This window comes from Pezoporus occidentalis, unplaced genomic scaffold, assembly GCF_034315485.1.
Source record: "Pezoporus occidentalis ecotype Australia unplaced genomic scaffold, CSIRO_AGI_Poc_V1 ctg17, whole genome shotgun sequence".
NCBI classification, from domain to species: domain Eukaryota; kingdom Metazoa; phylum Chordata; class Aves; order Psittaciformes; family Psittacidae; genus Pezoporus; species Pezoporus occidentalis.
In genome coordinates, this window is record NW_026913531.1 from 4,605,309 (window position 1) to 4,623,972 (window position 18,664).

Below are 18,664 nucleotides of genomic sequence, written 5' to 3' on the forward strand. Positions count from 1 at the left end.
ATGTGCCAGTGGATCTCCATGTTGAATAAATGAATACAGGAGGGAAGGGAAAGTAAGTACAACAGCAGATGTAGGCAAGGGGTTTATGGCCCAGAAGGAGCAGTGAAAGTTTTAGGATGTGGACATTTTCCCCACTGCCGTGTTATGACCCTCATATATTGTGAAAGGAAAGATGATTACGCTGTAGCTGTGTTACTATAATGTCATAAAATGGATGGGATGGTATCTTTCAAGGAGACTATCAAATGATTCAGTAGCACGGATAACTAACTACGGATTTCTCTGCATCCAAGACCAAGTTGTAATAACAGCTTGGGAATAATGATGCTATATTTTTCCATTAAAGAAAGTTTTATTTCTGGAACCTTGACAGATTTTTAGAGTAGCAGAGACTTTTCTTACCACTGAAGCCCACATCTTTATTATAAAGCCAAACTGGTCTCTCTGAAACCACATTATGCATGTTGTAACAATACTCTCCCACAGACGATGAATGCTTAGAACATATTTTTCCATTTGAATCATCCATTCACTTAAAAATAAATTCTCTTATTAAACAAAATACAACCATGCAACAAGCTTTGTAGGTTTGTGTTCCATCTCTCCTCTTCATTAGACTATTAACACTTTGTTACTGTTTCAAATAATTTTCTGGTGACTGCATCATTTTTCCTCTTCCCCTCCCATTTTCTTTTCCACATAAAATAAAGCACTTTCCATCCTTGCTTTGTTGCAAGCACACCTAAGTAAAATAAACGACCATGAACTGATCCTGCAGTGGCATAAATGCAAATGCATCTCTGGTGCTCCTTGAAACCAGTGGTCACACAGCTGCACATGAAGTTGACTGTCTGCATTTCTCTGCTGGATAAAGCCCTTGAAGAGAAGCAAAGCCATCATTGCAATCCCTGACAGTGATCACTGAAGAAAAGAGTCTCCAAACGAGAAGGTTATGGGGGAGCATGAAAAGCATATGTTCTTTTTGCAAGGCTGGCACTCTTGGTGAGCAACAGTCACTGGTGATACACCTTTTAATGGGCATTATCTGTCCATTTCACAGCCCCAGATAAAAGGTAAACAATAGTCCAAGTTCCAGGAGTGATTAGCTTGGATAATTGTTCTGCTGCTTGCTTTGTGCAATTTACATCTATAAACACACACTGGGGGAATCATTTGCCTAGAGCAGCAGGGCACAGTAATTTCCTATATAATTTTATCCAATTGCTGCAGGAACTCATTTGAGCAATTGTTAATTAATCATTAACAATCATTAACTTCGGGTAGTGATGAGTACTGATCAAGATTTCCATGCTGCATTTTTAGTTTCTGAAGGTTCATCATTAATCAGATTAATAGCATTTTTGTTATTTGAGGAAAAGAAACATTATACATCCTATCCACTTAAAGGAACTCTTAGTAACATCTATGCCTTTAAAATAATTGCACGCCTTCACTCTGGCTGTTGCAAAAGTCAGAGGCTTTTTTTTGCTGCATAAATTACTTGAAAATATTTTGCAGTTTAAATTAACAATGCTTTCCCATTGTTCCTGCTGTTCGGAACAACCATGAAAGCAGTGACACCACTCCCACTATTTCCCTCATGGTTAATCCTCTTTGCCTCATACCTCGTGGCTTTGAAATAAAAACAACAAACAGCTATTTGTAATACTTCTAGTGCCACCTTTTTCTCAATGATGTAGCTACTAATAATGTATTTTTCCATTAGTGAACCCTTGTGGCCCATCAGCACCATGCTTGTAGATGAGGTAGATGTTGCTCCATCAAGACTTTGTGCAGCTCTGCAATAAAGGAACATTTAATTCTAATTGCCTCTCACCCTGAAGTGACTTTGTGCGTCCCCTTGGAAAGAAGAGAGCAGCACAGCCCACGATGACATGCAGATGGAAACCTTCCCTTAGGATAAAAGGCCGGTCAGTGTCCCTGCTCTCCTTCCTTCACACTTTCACCTGTCATCCTTGACAGCAGCTGTGGTGGGAAGGAAAGAGCAAGGAGCTCCCCTCCACCACATCTCCAGTGAGGACCTTCACCCTCTGTAGCCTGTCCAGTCTGCACCAGCCAGACGCTGTACCTCCAGTCCCACCTGGGACTTCAGGTGACCCCCAGGGAGAAATCAGTCTTGGAAAGTGAAAGAATTCCCCTTTCTGAGGTGCAAGGGAAAAGCAGTCCAGAAGCCGAGATGTTTGCAAGTGCTGGGAGGATGAGGCCAACAGGCTCCTTAAACTCCTGGCTCCTGGTTCAGCTCCAGCACCCCGGCCTCAGGCAAGCAACTCCCATATGTGTGCCTTCACTCTGGCCAGGAAAAATGGGGTAATAATTAACTCACAGGGCTGTGAAGTACTTGAACAAGAAAAAACAGCATATTTGAACAGCACCTCCATCGGCTGAGCCTACGTCTGAGATGGCAGAGTGAGCTGCAGTACATTGTCATGCCAGCACTGAGTTTATCAGGGTGTGACCTTCCAGCCTTGGGATGCAGAGATTAGCCACTCCTATCACTGCATTTACTGAGATAAACCGATCACACACCTTAGAGACAGCTGTAAAGATTGAGGTTGGCAAGTTAAGCCCCTTGATGGTGAAAATGCTTATTGAATGGTGCTAAGGTTTTATCACTGCTGCTTGCCACACAAATACGTGCTATTGCATTTATTATTAGAATATGTTTCCCATATAGCTGCAGATTGTGAGGCCATGAATAGTATCAGGCTGAAATCAGGGTGATCTTATTTCAAGGAATTCCAGAGGAATGAGCAGTAATTTGCCACTAATTGCAAGGAAGCTTTGATAAAAACTCTGAACAGATTCCCAACAGCACATATTTTCCAGAGCCTGCCTGGTAATTTTCAATAAACCCCAAGAACAATATGACCATTAACTCTTATGTTAAATGTCATCCAGATTTGTTCATATCATTCTTCACCACACTGTATCTTTTCTATGGGTGTTTTCATAATTGATGGTGTGTGGCCACATTTGGCCTTGCTCAGTGATACATCCATGGAAAAATGTTAGATGAAGGTCAAATGAGGCCCACAAGGGATGGGTGATTACCTTTCCCATTTGACACTTCTTTAAATAGTACAGAAGTTATCTTCTAGCTTGTGGCTACATTTGTAGACAGATTGTATCTGCACAAAGCTGTTCCCACATAAAGGCTTGTTTGAAGACCCACTGTGGTCTGTGGAGACTTGCACTGATCTACTGAGATTTCCTCTTTGTGATGGGGCATGCTAAATAAAGTGATATGCTTGTTGAAAGAAACTCCACCTCTTCATGCTTGGGTGGTGCTGCTCATGGTCTAGTGTGAGGTGTCCCTGCCTATGGCAGGGGGGGTGTAACTAGATGATCTTAAGGTCTTTTCCAATCCTAACCATTCTATGATTCTATGCTGTTAAGTGGCTGTAAGTATTCAGAACGTTACCAGCTATTTGTAAGCCTATGCTGAAAGCTTCCCAATTGTAACAATACTGTTTCACTATTGTGAACCATTTTAAAAGGTAGAGGTCCTTTTTCTTAGATCTGTTGCCATATAAAGTTCCACTAGCAGTAATCAATACCAAATGACTTCAGTTACCAACCAAACTGGTGGATGGTTTGCAAAAATGCAATTTGTGATACCTTATGGGAAAGTTCATTCTTCAAATTATCAGGGAATATTGCAAATTCACTGACAATTAGAAAAATCTCTTGAATATTTTGTTGTCATGAAAGATCTGTGTCTATACAGAGCGTTAGTTTAAATTAATATTTCAGCTGGCTTATGTTTAATTTATTCTGTGTAGCTGGCCTGGTTTTGTCCTATTGACAGAGGAGCAGCAAATGTATGAATGTGCTCTGATTCCCTAATTCCCTATTTAATAAAATACATTAAAAAATTAGGAACAAGCTTTAAGGCACATCCCGCTGCGTGGTTAGTTCTCGTAAGATTAGCAGACATTATGGCATCCCAGTCCTAGCTGTGCTGGGATCCCAGCTGTCAGTTGCTGAAAGGCTGGGATCTTCCCTCACATACACATAAGCCATTACAAAGTATAACTGTTGATGTTTTAAGTTGCCTAAATTAGGAGATGTCCTTATATTGACTAAATTGGGAGATGCTCATGATATTCATCAGGTCAAATCCATTGCTGACATAAAGCCACAGAAAGAAGTGCAACTAACTCTGAAGATCTGTAATGGCCTTCAGTACAAGGCTTCTAATTTCACCATAAAAATATCAGCTGTCATCTTTTTGTGTTTAAATGCCAAAGGAGAGTGTAAATGAGAGATTTTTTACATCACACATTGTTCTTGCTGATCATGTAGGTAAGGGAGTTTTACTGTGCTTTGCTTTAAGGTGTCCACTCCATCTCCTGGGTTTGCTGTGGCCATCACCCTATCCACCAATACGTCAGAGTGAAGGTACCAAAGGGATATTTTAAATGTTTGAGTCTCTTCTTATAATTATACTCTGATTTGAAAAGCTGAACAATAGCAGATTCTGTTGTATTTTTGCTGAATAATAAGCTGCAGATTATTATTCAATGAAGCTTCCTTGAGAACTTTTGTGGAAAGAAAATGGCTTGTATGCAAGCATTGACGCATTGATGGGATGTGTCTATGGGATTGATGGGATGATGGAATTTTTCTATGAATGAGAGTGTAACCATGTATAGCATCATGCTGTACCAAGAGAGGACAGTGTGCTTCTCCTGGGGACAGCAGTTCTCCCTCTGTGTTAAGTTACACAAGCTGGTTTGTGGGGTAGAGCTGACGAGCCAGGGTGTCTCTCTGGGTAGAAGCTTTCAGAAACCAGAGAGACATTATGGATTTCACTGTGCACTTGAACATTTTGTTAAATTATAACTCAAGTTTCCTAAAATACCTGAAAATCTGATGTGGGTGCCCTCCACACACTTGATCAAAGATGTGTAGTTTACTCATGGTACCAGACCAACTTAATGTTTGAATACTGGTGTAAATGTTAGCAACTTCTCTTTTTCAATAGAATCATAGGATCATGGAATCACAGAATGGTTTGGGTTGGAAGCGACCTTAAAGATCACCTAGTTCTAACCCCCTGATGGGACACCTTCCACTAGGCCATGTTGTCCAAAGTCCTGTCCAACCTGACCTTGGAAAATCCATTATAGATGGAATTCCAGGGTCAGGCACAAAGTAAAGACAGCGCAAGTAGGATTGTCAGCCAAGCCCTGGCACACACTGAGCTGAGAGGGGCAGAGCACGTGCATCAGCATTCCATTTGCACTGCAGCCTGTTACTAGACTCTGCCACTGAGGACAAGCATTCAGTGAGGTACTTATTGAACTGGAGAGGTCAAGGTGCAGTTACATATTGTTATTTGATCAGCTGTAGTCTAATAATAGGAAAAAAAACCCACCCAATCAAAACCCCATAATAAACCCCACGATGAAACAAAACACTGGTTTTCACCCAGACAAATGCCAAATCTACATCTGAATACTTCTATAGCCAGAAAGCAAGCAATCCAGAAAATGCTTATCCTTTCAAATATTTATGCAAAAATCCCCCATGGATAACTATAGTATCTTCATTTTTTGCTAGTTTATGTCCTTTTGTGTAATAAGATATTTTTAAATTACTCCCTTCTGACAACTTTCTAGAAGAGCTGCAATTTCTTTTCTCCCTCCCTCGTTGTGCTTTGCAAAGTCACATTACACTGCAGCGTTTAAAGCATGGGTAGAATTTGACAGTACTTCATAAAAAATGTACTTTTCAAGACCAGAAATAATAAATGCTGAGGAAATTGCTGCTTTTTCTGCTATCGTCCATTAAATCCATGGGAAGGGAAAAAATCCTGCAAAGCTGCTAAAAGATCCACCAGCCCAATCTGTTTTTAAACACAGAGGAAACTTCAGGAGACTTCAGTGACATGATTTCTGCAAGCAGGATATTTTGAAGCTAATAAAATTTCAGCTGGAAACCACTGTTATAATTTGCAGCTTTATTTATACTTTACCTTCTATTCTGCAAATAAGCTTCCCATATTTTTGTCCTCATATTAGGTGTTCCATTTCAGTCTAGGCAGACGTTTTAAGGCCAAAACCTCAGTCGTTGCTAGATTTATGAATCAGTTTTGCTACAGTAAGCATCTCTAAAAGAAGTGAAACAATCTGATATTTCTGCTATAGGAAACAAGTATCCTTCCATATACTCAAAAGCATCATTATTTTGTTGTTTAATGATAATATTCTGTGCTTTTCCTGATTTACGTGTTTTGGCCCTTCTGAATACCTTCATCTTCCAATTAGCTTCCCTATTACATATATAATTAAAGACAAATCAGATTATGGTGATTAGCATATATTATAAATCATTTTACTAATTTCTGAGGGCATATTCTTACAAGGGATAACATAGAAATTAGAAGGGTAATTAGGCCAAAATTACCCTTGCTAATGAATCTAAGCAGTAGTTTAATCCTCTAACAAAAGACGCATTTTGATACTTTGGAGGTTGAAGGTGTGATTCTCAGGAACCAACATTAGGAATAAATCAAGAGCTTCAAGAAGATTTACAAAGAGCTCAGCTTCAAGAAGCTTTACAAAGAGCTTCAAGAAGATTTACAAAGAGCTCAGCTCCAAAACACCTGAACGAATTCTCTGGAAACCTGCTGCCATTGGGTCTAACTGTGGTTGCTTAAGATATTCCATAATGTAGAATCTGAGGGGAGAGGAAATATATCTCTGTGGGATGTGGCTCTTCCCACTGTTCTTGGAGCTCAGAGGGAGAAAGAAGGAGGTTTAAGGAATCAGTGCCTAGCTTTCCATGTGGTGTGAAGGTATGCTCAAGCAAGAATGATGGCACCTGCCATCAGGGGTCAGTGAGGGCTGGGTGCATGGCCAGGTCCTTATCCTTGGCCTATTGCCCAGGGAGATTTAGTGTTGCAGTGGGCGAGGAGTTGATGCGGGGTCGTGGCCAGAGTGCCAAAGGAAGAAACCCGCAGTGGAGGGATGCCTTGCTCCTGTCTGTCCATGGTTTAAGTGTGGTGGTCCCTCTTCCTTTGTCAGCAAGAAAGTACACTGAATTCAGGAGTAGCTGTTTTAACAGAAGAAAGCATCTCCAGGTGTCAAAGCCCAAGCCCAGTGCTCAGGAAACCCAGCATAATTTGCAGGCACAGAATAGGGACACAGCCTTTGAAGGGTGGTTGTCCCAGACCTTTATGTGCACTTGAGTTCTTGACTCTCCTTTGAATTAGGAACCAAGATATGTCTGAGGTCTCATATCTTAGTGTCCCTATCTGTAAGCAGGAAAAAAAACCCAGTACTTTCTACTTCAGATAAGCTAAGTATGCTGAAGAGGGCCAGGGGTTCAGTGATAGAAATGAAAGGGCGTAAAAGTACTTGAGATCCACCAAATAAGGATTGCCAGAGCTATTGCAGGTGCAGTCCTTCACTAGGTTCAGACTCATACTGAAGTGGCACTATTCACTAGAGGCTTCCTTTCCCCCCAGTTCTCCACTGGTATAGGTGTCTGTGCTCAGCCTGTAGCAGAGTACTTCTGCCCCCTGTTCTTCATTCTTGGGATGTATGTTTGGAATATCACAATCAAGCTGTTCGTGTTTAATGGCTGTATTTTCTAATGCTAATTGCCTGCTGAAATTTTGAGCCTTTGAGCTGAAGATTTCCAGACCAGGTTTCTGCCCTGGATTAATTCCATTTAAATGTTTAAGTAACAAAGTGCAGCTATTCTTGTAGACAGGGAAAATATTCTCCCTTCATCTGAAGGACAAAAAGAAGAAAGTGATAGATTGTTTTGAACAGCTTCAGTGTCGAAAGGAGTGGGAGCAAGAAAAGACTGAAACACTACAGGAAAATAGTCCTTTGAGAGGCAATGAGCCTTTTTGTGTTCCAGTGGAGCTAGCCAAGGTTTGGGGATAATAGTTTCCATATGCATAACAGGTTTGCACAACTATTTCCCCATATTCTGCATAAAATAAGGCAGTGCTTTACATGGTGATACCATTCTTTATATACACTAAAATGACTCTCTAGCTGGTGAGGTGGGCTGTACCTCCATCACTGCAACAAGTGAGGGGATGGAAGGAGTGGACAAGCTTTAATGTGCAAAGTTGCCCATTGGAGGTGATGGGTTTTGACCTGTCCAACATCAAGATACCTTTTCCCTTAAGAAAAAAAAAAAAAAGAGTAGGAAAAGACCTGCTACTTCAGCCACTAAGCATGTGTGCATGTGTGTGGAGGCTGCTCTAAATGAAACCTGGCTTACCTGACTCCAGCCTATGTGCCTCAAGCTTTCAAGGCAATATACAGTATCAGAAAAAATGCATTATACATTTCAAAAGGGATATTTATGGACTTAGAAATGGAGAGATCTGCAGAGAAAAGAACTAAGGCAAAAAGGGGTAAAGCGAGTTTTGGAGGAATTGAGGCATATAAGGGTATTGTAGGTGTTTTTCAAGCCTATCTCTAGTACAAGCACAGTGTTGTTTGCAGGCCATGATCAGTCATCTTGAGAATCCCAAATAGACCGATGGGACTCGTTGTAAACTACTGTTTAACAAAAGAAGCAGCTTTCATTGAGTGTCGCTGGCAAAACAGTCTTGACTTGGGGAATTTTATTTAATTTTTTGCAACATTAACATAAAACTTTAATTACTGATTTGGACATTTAGGAAAAGAAGACACTTAAACAAATACTTAGAAAACCATCTTTCCTCCCTCAGCTTAAACCAGACACCTCCCAAGCCTCAGCCCCTCCTTGTTTCCACTAGCCCTCTCTCTCAGTCCCTCCCAGATCCTCTGGTGAGGTGATGGGCAGTGCTCATCATGGTCTGTGCATAAGGGTGTGTTTCAGCTGCTCCTCCCTTTTTACTTGTTCCCCTCTGTCCACCAGCTCCAGGGGTGTCTGCCCTGGTGTGTCTCACACATGGCCACAAACCCTCTGAGGTACCTCATCTGGTACGGAGCAGCTTCCCCCATGTGTTTCTTCTGCCTCACCTCAGGTATCTCCCACAGCTGTGCCTTCTTCTGTGTCTCCTGTCCCTTTCTTCCACCTGCTGGAGGCAGGTGCTGGGGGTGCCCAGGTGGCTGGGGCTCTGCCTCATGCCCAATGCAATGACAGAAATCATGAAACCTGTTATGACAATGGTGAGTAAGAACCAATTTTCCTGGAGAGCAGGATCGCCCAGGCACCTCTGCATTAAGGAGTCCTTGGGGCTGGCTGCTGGTGGATGATGCCAAAGAGAGAACAAGGTACCAAACATGAGCAGTAGGTGCAGAAGAAATGGATGGGAGGTCAGAGCTGAGCGCACAAGTTACTTGATCATGGTTTGGAAAGAGGAGGCACAGTGAGTTGTGTGTCTGAGAGAGGGGTGAGCACCCCTGTGCACACTCCAGGCTTTGGAGGGGCTCAGGCTGGCAGTCCAGCTCCAGGAGCCTGTGGTAAGACATCCAAGCCTGGGAGGTGTGGGGAGGTTAGGTTATACTATGCTCTTCCTTTTGGCTAGCTCAGGTTTCTGTCTCTTACCCTTCAATGTCGGCGTAGTCAAGGACTGTAAATACTTCTCTGGGAGGCAGCCAAGTGAAAGCTGGTCACCGCTGCAACAGCTCTTTGTGGCTTTAGGTCTGCTTGCCTATTCAAAAGATGCTCCTGGCAGCTCTGCTCCATGCACGATGGGCCACATGTCCAGGTTTTGTGGAAAACAGATAAATCCCAGCCAGAATTAGGTGGCCTAAGGGGCTATAAATGAAAAAAGGGAAGCTGGGAGACTCCTGGGGATGTAAAGAAAATTATCTTAAGTAGGTTACTGTCTTATGTCCTGAGCATTAAATGGATGGGTTCCCTTCCGTTTTCTCTGGCCATTGCTGCCATTCAGCACCTGTGCTTCCTCTTCAACACAAGGTCTTCCTATGGGCTTGTACAACAGTCTGGTGGCACCGGTGAGGTGGTGGTAGCCCTTTGGCAGTGACACGAAACAGTTGTAAATCACAGCATAGGCTGAATCCCCAGGGCATCTTCCCTGCTCCCTGCACTGGGTGTAAAGCCTGACCACCAAAATTGCTCTTTCCACTTGGAAAAGACCTACAGGCCTGGCCAGCACTAGTGGAGCAAGTAAAGACCTCCCAACACACACAGTCCCCAACATTCCCTACCCCTGCCTGGCTGTGCTGGAAGGGTGCTGTTGTTTGATGTATCTCTTTGTCCTTGTCATCTGAGGTGGACACCCCTTAGAGGGGTGTCCTCAAAATAACTGGACTTTTTCACACTGACATAACCATCACTGCACCACATATTTCATCTTGTTACAACATTTGCTTAACCTCAGGAAGGTTTCTTGTTATGCAAGCCCTAGGAGATAGATAGGCTGATTAAGCTCAAGTGAGTGTAATTTTTATCACCTTGGGAAGAAAGCTTTCCTGCAACATAACATGTAACAATTTATCACACTTTTCTTCCCTGTGGCACTTACAGAATATGTAAGCGCAAAGGATTGCAGTCAAATATAGAATTGAAGACACATCAAACTTTAATTAATTTTCTGGAAGAATTTATGTGGAGGAACCAGTGGGAGGTGAGAAGCAGAGCTCATCCCTGTATTTCATTTTCCTCAGCTGCATATGACGGTAGCTGTCTCTCAGGATGACTCTTTCTTGTAAGCATGCTCAGAAGCAGCTGGAAGCTGGCTAGACTGTGACGGATGGTGCCAAACCTCTATTGTTTTGGCTTAAGATGGGTATTTTGGAGTGGTTTTGCTTTAAAAACAATTATCCTCCAAACTTTCCATTCTCTCTGAGGCGCAGAAATTTCCTGGTGAGGCAGGAATCATGGGAAAGGTAGCAATGAAATGAATGTAAATCTACCATTACCCTGACATAACTTATTTCGGCTGTGAGATGAAAAGACTCAGGAGCATTTCCATGCTTGGGTAAGTATTACCGATGAGGCATTGCTAGAACATTTTGCTGCAGGACAGACCATTCACCAAAGAGCAGGCAGACACTGCTGATTGTGTACGATCACAGCTGGCTGAGAGCTCCAGCGAGGCTCACACTAGACATGCTAGCTGCAATAGGAATGTTGGCTGGGGCAGAAGCGTGTGTTTTAATACAGCAGATCCGTGTCAGCAGCAGCTGTAGTGGAGATGCAGTCATGCTAACAAAAAGTGCTTTTGCCAGTACAGCATATACGAAGTATAACAACAACAGAGACTCCCTTTCCAGCTTTTGGCATCTACTTAGGAAACTGAGCTAGAAGCGTCTGCTGTTCCTGTGCAAGCTGAAGAGCTGAGGCCTTGGAGGTGGTATTATCGTCTCTGGATTGGGCATAATATGCCTGGCAGGGGATGGTGGCTACTCTGAGCACAGCCCCAGAAATCCACATTTCCCACTGGTGGAGAAGGTTGCACCTTCAAACCAGGACAGGCTGCAAGTGTAGAAGGAGCTGGTTCCTGCACTGGGAGTTTCATGGGTATGATGCACCGGTGTCTAGTCTCTGACAGCTCAAATCAGGGCTAATCCCCATTATTGATAAGTCCTTATAGACTTCTGCTAAAAGCAGTAGATCTTGCTAAAGAGCCACTTTGCAGAAATCACTATCATCTGGCTCAAGCAGGCTCAACTAACTGGTACTGACAACTTCACACTGAGCACCCTCGAGATCCTGCAAAATGCATCCACATCAGTCTGTTCCCAGAGCCAGCATAGTACAGAATCCAAAGGGATCTTAGACAGATGAGTTTTTTGCATTGCTTGGGAACTAGACACCCTGTAACAACTGCTTACCTTGTTAGCAGCTAGCAGGTGCCAGTGGGAGGGGATTTACATTCACTAGACGAACCAAATTCCAGTGAGGAGATTAAACTTGTAAGAGTCTTATGGAAAATAAGCATTCTGGTTAAGAAGAGAAGCTGGAGAACTGGCGCTAAGGATAACCACTGGGTACTTAGACCTCAGCGAAGAGTGTTAATGGATAACTTGTTAATGGATAGCTTGTTACCCCAATCACCTCAGAAGTCCATTTGGAAGGAGTTCCAGAAACTCTGTGTGTGTGTGTAAGATAAGGAAGGAGGCCAACAAACACAGCTCTGTTGAAAGCGCTGGGAGTGATTTAAGAGACAGGAAGAGGATCTGAAAAGCTGTTAAGGCTGCAAAAGAACCTGCTTCCAGGGGTAATGGGATTCTAATTTTCCCAACCTGAGGTGCAGGATACAAGCTGGACAAGAGGAGTTTATTCTTAATGAAAAAGTAACCACTTGAGTAGAAAGGGGCAGAGGCAGAGCCTTTATTTCTGTTATATTCAAGTCATTTTTCTGGCTACAGCATAGACATTTGTGAAGGAGGAGGATGATAGTGCAGAGCATAACTCCTGCCAGACCTTTTTTTGAGAAGCTCACACACACACTAAAAAAAAGTCGTCCGTATCTTTATAGATTATAGCAAAATGGGAGACTGAACTACCTAGACAGAAGGACATTGACACTGCCAGGATACAGATACTTTCAAGTATGGATAAAACTCGGTTCTATGACATAACAACTCCCCCGAGGTTATTGCTGGTCTACAATCAAGTCTTTGCACACTAGGCGTAGATGATTATATGATTATGGCCTTATCCCTCCCCGTGCCCAGCAAGAGAGGATAAGTTCTTGCTTCTTTTTACACTGGAGGTCATTTTTTATTGTATGTATTGCAAGTAAATGCATACATTCTTATATGTATCTTTTTAAGAATGTGATTTAATATAGTATAGGAGGCCTAATTCCGCACCACCAGAGGGAAACAAGAATGGCTAAACAACTTCAATGTCTTATTATGATGTATTCTGTTACCTGTGCAGGTAAACCTCTGGGCTCAAAGGGTGGCTCACATCTGATTGGTGGTGAGAGGTTTATGAGAGAAGTACTGCAGGAGTTGTTTAACATCTTCATCATCAACCTGATTGATAACACAGAATGAACCTTCAGCAAACTTATAGACGATATTTAATTAGAATAAGCAGCTGGCAAGATGAGTGGCAGAGCTTCAGCCCAAAAGACCTTTGCTAAACATGAGGACAAGGCCAGCCTGAAGAGCTTGAATGGTTTATCAAAGAGAAATGAAAAGTTTCGCATTTGTGGCAGAATAGCCCCATGCATCAGCACAGGCTGGGAAGTAACTGGCTAGTGATAATCCTGTTAAGAAAGCCCTTGGTGCTTATGGTGGATGGGTACTGCATCACCATTATAGGTGATGGGCATTCTTACTGCAAATAAGGCAAGCCATACATTTGGCTATATTAGGAAGACATAATGTAGCTCTCCATTAGAAAGATTCTTGGGATGGCAACAGTCCTGCTCTGATCAGGAGATTGGAGTAGATTACCTCTCAAGTTATATGTCAACCTATATTTCCATGATGCTACAGCTTCAATCTCAACAGCAGCTTAGTCACTGAATAACTTAATGTTTATTTTTTTCCCAGAAAATATGTATAAATGGTTCCCCTGATCTATATATATATCAGTGTGAACTTGAGACAGCACTAATTTTCCATGCAGAGTCATCTCCTTCCCCAGGCAAGAACGCTTACCTTGAAATCCTAAAGTAGGCAGAAGGTTCTGAATGTGACATGTGGAAGTTGAGGTTTGGTCAACTACATTGCTACCCTGGGTATTTCTGGTGGCTTAAAACTCTTTGCTTTATAGCTTAGTAAAGTGATGCTTGTTGTTATGAATGTTGATAGCTGGGAGGGACAGGATAATAGTCCCTTCTTGTTTTCATTACTGGCCTGTAGAACTGCAGTTAATAAAAGCAATGATTTCTTAAAATGCACTTTGTATTACATCTGTCCTCAGGCAAGAGGACAGCATGCCTGGTTAAACGTTTGGCCTTTAGACCAGCAGAAAGTTTGATATTCAACTCTGAATCATGTGAGAGGAGAAAGAAGAGCATCCCCTGCTGAAGGCAGGGTTTTGAAATTGTATTCTCCATTCTGCTCTGGTTTCCTCAAAGCTTTTGGGTGCACACATCTCTACACCCACTCTCTTTCTAGACTGGAAAGGGAATGCTTTCTGGTTTGGGGATTAGTGATTTGAGCAGAGCCACTGGGATGAGATCAAAGGCTTGTGGGAAAATGATGAGCTATATTTTCTCCAAGTGAAAACTCAGCAGCAACCCTCCCAGGGTTCTGTTGTTGCAGTAGCATGAACACTTTCACCCAGATTCATCCCATCACATCAGAGACACTTAATGAGGCACCCAAATTAAGAGTCTTGTTGTCTTAAGATCTCTTATTCCTGTAGAGAAGGAACTCCGGCATGCAATTTAGCACTCCTACAGCCTGAATTACTCTTTTCAGGGTGCCTGTCTCTCTCTGGGTGCTAAGGAAGACTTGGGTGACTAATGTAGGCACTTCAAAACTTTCTTTTTGTTTATCAGCCTGAAAGTCAGGGTCTAGATATTTTGTCTATGTTAAACTTGCAAGTTGTGGTTAATTCTGGTGGCTGAATGGTTTGGTGTGATGAGCCAGCCCAGGGCTGACACATTGCTGATGCACACTACCCAGACAGTCTGAAGGGTACTAGAGAGGACACAATAGAATCATTAACCTCAGTGATTCTGCTGTGAACCGACAACAGATAAACCAAAATGGTAATATCTGAACTTGAAAAGTAGTTCCACAAATGAGGCAGCACAACAGCTAAATACTGTCAACATGCTGCAGCTGTCTACCCTCCATTTGTTCCTTCCCTTTCCTTCTTGGAGGCTTCAGACCTGCTGTGAGAACAGGTATGTTTTGTTGCCTTGGTCTATACATACTGAGTGGACAGACCTCCAAGGTTTCCATGAGCTTTGTACAGCCATGTACAACAACTATGACTCCATGGCTAGCTGTTTGAAACTCCAAAATAAATCTAGGTGGACAAAGACCTGATGTGGAGATCTGATAACACCTAATTGTTCTTGTCTCCCTACCCCTCCTTTACTTATGCCTTCCTCCAGTCCCCCAGATTCTACTATTCTATGATCCAGTCCCATTGGAGAGGCAGGCAAGCATGAGCTGATGGGCTGTTCCCTGAGCCTGTACCTCCTGTCAAGTGAGCCCTTTCAGAAGGGGTATGAGATGATTAGGGTAACATCCTTCAGGACATCATTTTGCATGCAGGTGCTGCTGCACATTAACTGTGTTGAGCCTTCAGCCTTTCCTTAGCCCTGGTGGATCGCCTTCTGCTAAATGTTTCTTTACCAGGAGCTCATCTGGGCTCCTTCTGGACTTCAGCTGCTGTGTCTGAGAAGGACTTATTCAACCATGTTATTTCTCAGCACTAGGTAAGACATCTCTGAACACTTCTGAACAATGGCACTGCATTTTCTTTGGTCTTTCCCTATTCCAAGGCACACAGTGATGCCTCCCCTTCCATTCACCATGCTCACCAGGATTTTTTCTGCACATGTTAGTTCTGCCATGTTTTAAAAGGAGTATCTATTGCCAGTGTAGAGATGGAAAGAGAAAGTGGCACTACAGAGACAAGTTTTAGCTCTGACATCAGAAAGGTTCTCTAAAACTGTGGCCTGGATTCCTACCTCCTCAGGCACTTAAAGCAGTACCAAAGACCCCATTCAAAAGAGATTATACCAGGTGGCGGTTGTTTTCTTTTAGCTTGCCTCAGGTACCATCAGAAAATGCCCATCTTCCTCTATTGTCCACCTTCCTTAGGTCAGGGATGGACCGTGCTGGGACTCCTGAGGTGTTAAAGGAGGTTATCTGCATCCTGGAAATCCTCTTTCCGGCTGTGAGCCTGGAAAACACATCCCAAACCTCAAGAGTTGCTCCTATGAAATAAAGATGCTGGTACCCATAAAAGATGCTTTCTTTCCTGTTCAGATGTCAAAAAAATACACATTCAGCTTTTGTTTCATATAGCCACCCACTTGTTTGAAGTTGCAAGCACATGCCGAGTGTCAGTTTCCTTCTTTTCTTGTTTCAAAGTGTACACTGCATGTCTGTATTAAAGTATCTCTAAGCATAGGAAATCCTTCTTCCTTTCATTGTACATCTATTGGACACGTTATTCATTTGTGTAAACAAAAAAAGGGGTATTTTGAAAAAGTGGAAAATCCCAAGTGCTTACTTGAATTAATTCATTTTTCACCTATCAGTAGATTGTATTTATTTCATTTTGCAGTGAAACTTTCCACTCATTCCTGAGAGATCCAAAGCCCCTAGGGGCTCAAGGCATCTGACTAATCAGGAATGACTCAGATGGCTATGTAAGCCTGGACTCCAATGGAGTGGGCTCCATCTCACTGGAAATCATCTGGAGCCAGGCTGTGGAATGATGGGGAAGGCTGTGACTGCCCAGTGGAGCTTCCTGCTGCAGCATTTGACCTTTTGGCTGTACAACACAAGAGACCCAGAGCAGCTGTACAGCCTGCAGCAGCCAGAGCAGGGCTAACCCAGCTGGGGCTAGCATGGGGGACTTTTCTTGGTAGGATTAGAGCATCAACATTGACTGTGCAGCCAAGTGTTTCCGTATAACTTTGAAGTGCATTTTTATGCTTTCATAAATAGATAGTTGTCTTGTTTCTCCAAAGAAGAATGGAGCATGGTTTACTTCCCAAGGACACCCATGTGCCTGTGTGCAGGAAGGAAACATCTGTGGAGGTGAGCAGGCATGGTGAGGAGTTTTTGCTCTGTGCTGGTTTGTGGGAACTTATTGCAAGCCACTCAAAGGTTTTATGTCAAGTGAGTAGTGTGCTAATGCCCCGGCACTCAGGAGTATTTCAGGGGTGGAGTTCTCCATTTGTTTAGTTTTTTGCTTGCTGTGCTTGGGGTGCCAAAGAATATTAATTGGAGGGGCTGTAGTAGCCTGAGTGATGGGGAGCAGTCTGCCTGGAGACTGGATCTGTGTCTGGTCAGACTGGAGAGTCCCGTTTCCAGGGGACCTGTTAGGACCTGGAAGGGATCAGCTTTGCACCCACACTCCGTGTGATGTCCACACATGGTGCAGCAGTACCTTGTGACATGAGCGGTGGGGTCCAGGACCTCTGTGCCTGCCCAGCTGTTCCAGTCCCCAGGAAGATGTTGGCAAAGCCTGGACATCTGCAGAACAGTGGGGAGCAAGTGCCTTGCCGACACTGTCCCTTACCATTATCTACCAACAGTATTACTGGGTCACATTCTGTGGGAAAAGGTACACAGTAAGGTAGTTTATACCTGTCAGAAAGGTGGAACAGATGAATAACTTAGAGGCTACCAACTACAAAAGAGAAAGAAGCCAGAAAGTTGTCGCACAAAGCTACTGTTCACATGCCGGCACCTTATGCTGGTTCTGGAATATGGTTGGAAACTTATGGGTCTGTAATCTGCAGTAAACCAATATTTTTAAAAAAATAGGTTCTCCTGCCCCCCTTATCCATTAGACTATGATATTGATCCAAAATGAATGGCCTATTCAAAGTGATAGGAACTTTGAATCCCATCACAAAGATGATCAGAGGGCCAGAGCACCTCTCCTGTGAGGACAGGCTGAGAGTTGGGCTTGTTTATCCTGGAGAAGGCTCCAGGGAGACCTTAGAGCAGCTTTCAGTACCCAAAGGGGGTCTACAAGAAATCTGGAAAGGGACATTTTACAAGGACATGAAGTTACAGTACAAGGGGCAATGGCTTCAAACTGGAAAAGGGGAGGTTTAGATGAGATGTTAAGAGGAAGATCTTCACTGCAAGGGTGGTGAGGCACTGGCACAGGGTGCCCAGAGAAGCTGTGGCTCCCCTGTCCCTGGCAGTGCTCAAGGCCAGGTTGGATAGGGCTTTGAGCTCCCTGGTCTAGTGGAAGGTGATTCTATGAGATGTCTCCTTGGAAGTCAGTGCCATGGGCCTAATCTGGCAGTCACTGCTTTAAAAGAGCCCAGAAGATTTGCCTTTAAAAGGATTGCAGATGGGTATTCTGTGGCATTTCTAATCCCAATTGCTGTAAACTGTAATAGAATTTGTAATGCTTCAGTGGTTTGAACAGGAGGCTTGGCAATTGTTTTCTCCTTCTGGCACTTTACCATAATTTTTTTCTTTAGTAGAAATGCATGCATAGGAAATAATATTCTGTTCTACGGAATTGGTCAGAAACTGGACAAAATAAATCAATTAGACTGAGCAGTGACTGATCCTGTTCTGAAGTAATTCCCAAATTACAAATGTCCCTTGTCTCTCCATCTCTCTCTCTTCAGCAAGCTTGGCAGCTCTCTTCATTCCCAGGCATTCCCTTCATTCCCAACTTGTAATGTCTGAGGTGAAACACTATTAAATATAATTAAACGCGTTTAGGAGATACAATCTGCCACTGTGCTGGGATCTATAATAACAGGTGCTTAAAAACTGCACCAGGAAAGAGAACTCCATTTTTCAAGTGTTGCACACCTACTGCTAAGTAGTGGCTTTGTCAGACTCAGTCTTCATGCCCTACTGTTAAAACCTAGGCACCTGGTATAGTATTCACCTCCAGAAATCTTTTATTTTTTTCCTACTGTCTGAAAATGGCCTCTTACTTTACTGTGATGAATTCAAAATACACCAGAAATGTATTTTCCTGCATAGCTATTCATTCTGCCACAAGAATATAGAAAAACCAGATGGGACTCATTTTCTCTTACTTGGTCAAAACACTTTAACAAGTGGCTTGTTTTCCTTAC

At 43.0% G+C, this 18,664-nt stretch overlaps 1 protein-coding gene and 1 long non-coding RNA gene across 3 annotated transcripts in view; both read right to left on the bottom strand.

Moving 5' to 3' along the window:
* The window catches only part of CSRP2 (cysteine and glycine rich protein 2), a 37,808-nt gene extending 24,956 nt beyond the window's left edge, over window positions 1–12,852 (bottom strand). Inside the window, exon 1 of the mRNA XM_062613798.1 lies at window positions 12,849–12,852. The gene's annotated coding sequence lies outside the window, so the exon portion shown is untranslated. The remainder of the gene's footprint in view (window positions 1–12,848) is intronic.
* On the bottom strand, window positions 529–11,886 carry LOC134161103 (uncharacterized). 2 transcript variants are annotated; one of them, XR_009963833.1, is made up of 3 exons: window positions 11,784–11,886; window positions 2,102–2,310; window positions 529–876 (listed from the first exon to the last, which is right to left on the bottom strand). It is a non-coding gene; the product is annotated as an uncharacterized LOC134161103 (long non-coding RNA). The 2 variants fall into 2 exon arrangements; XR_009963832.1 differs by lacking the exon at window positions 11,784–11,886 and adding an exon at window positions 2,413–3,613.
* Window positions 12,853–18,664: the final 5,812 nt, after the last annotated feature.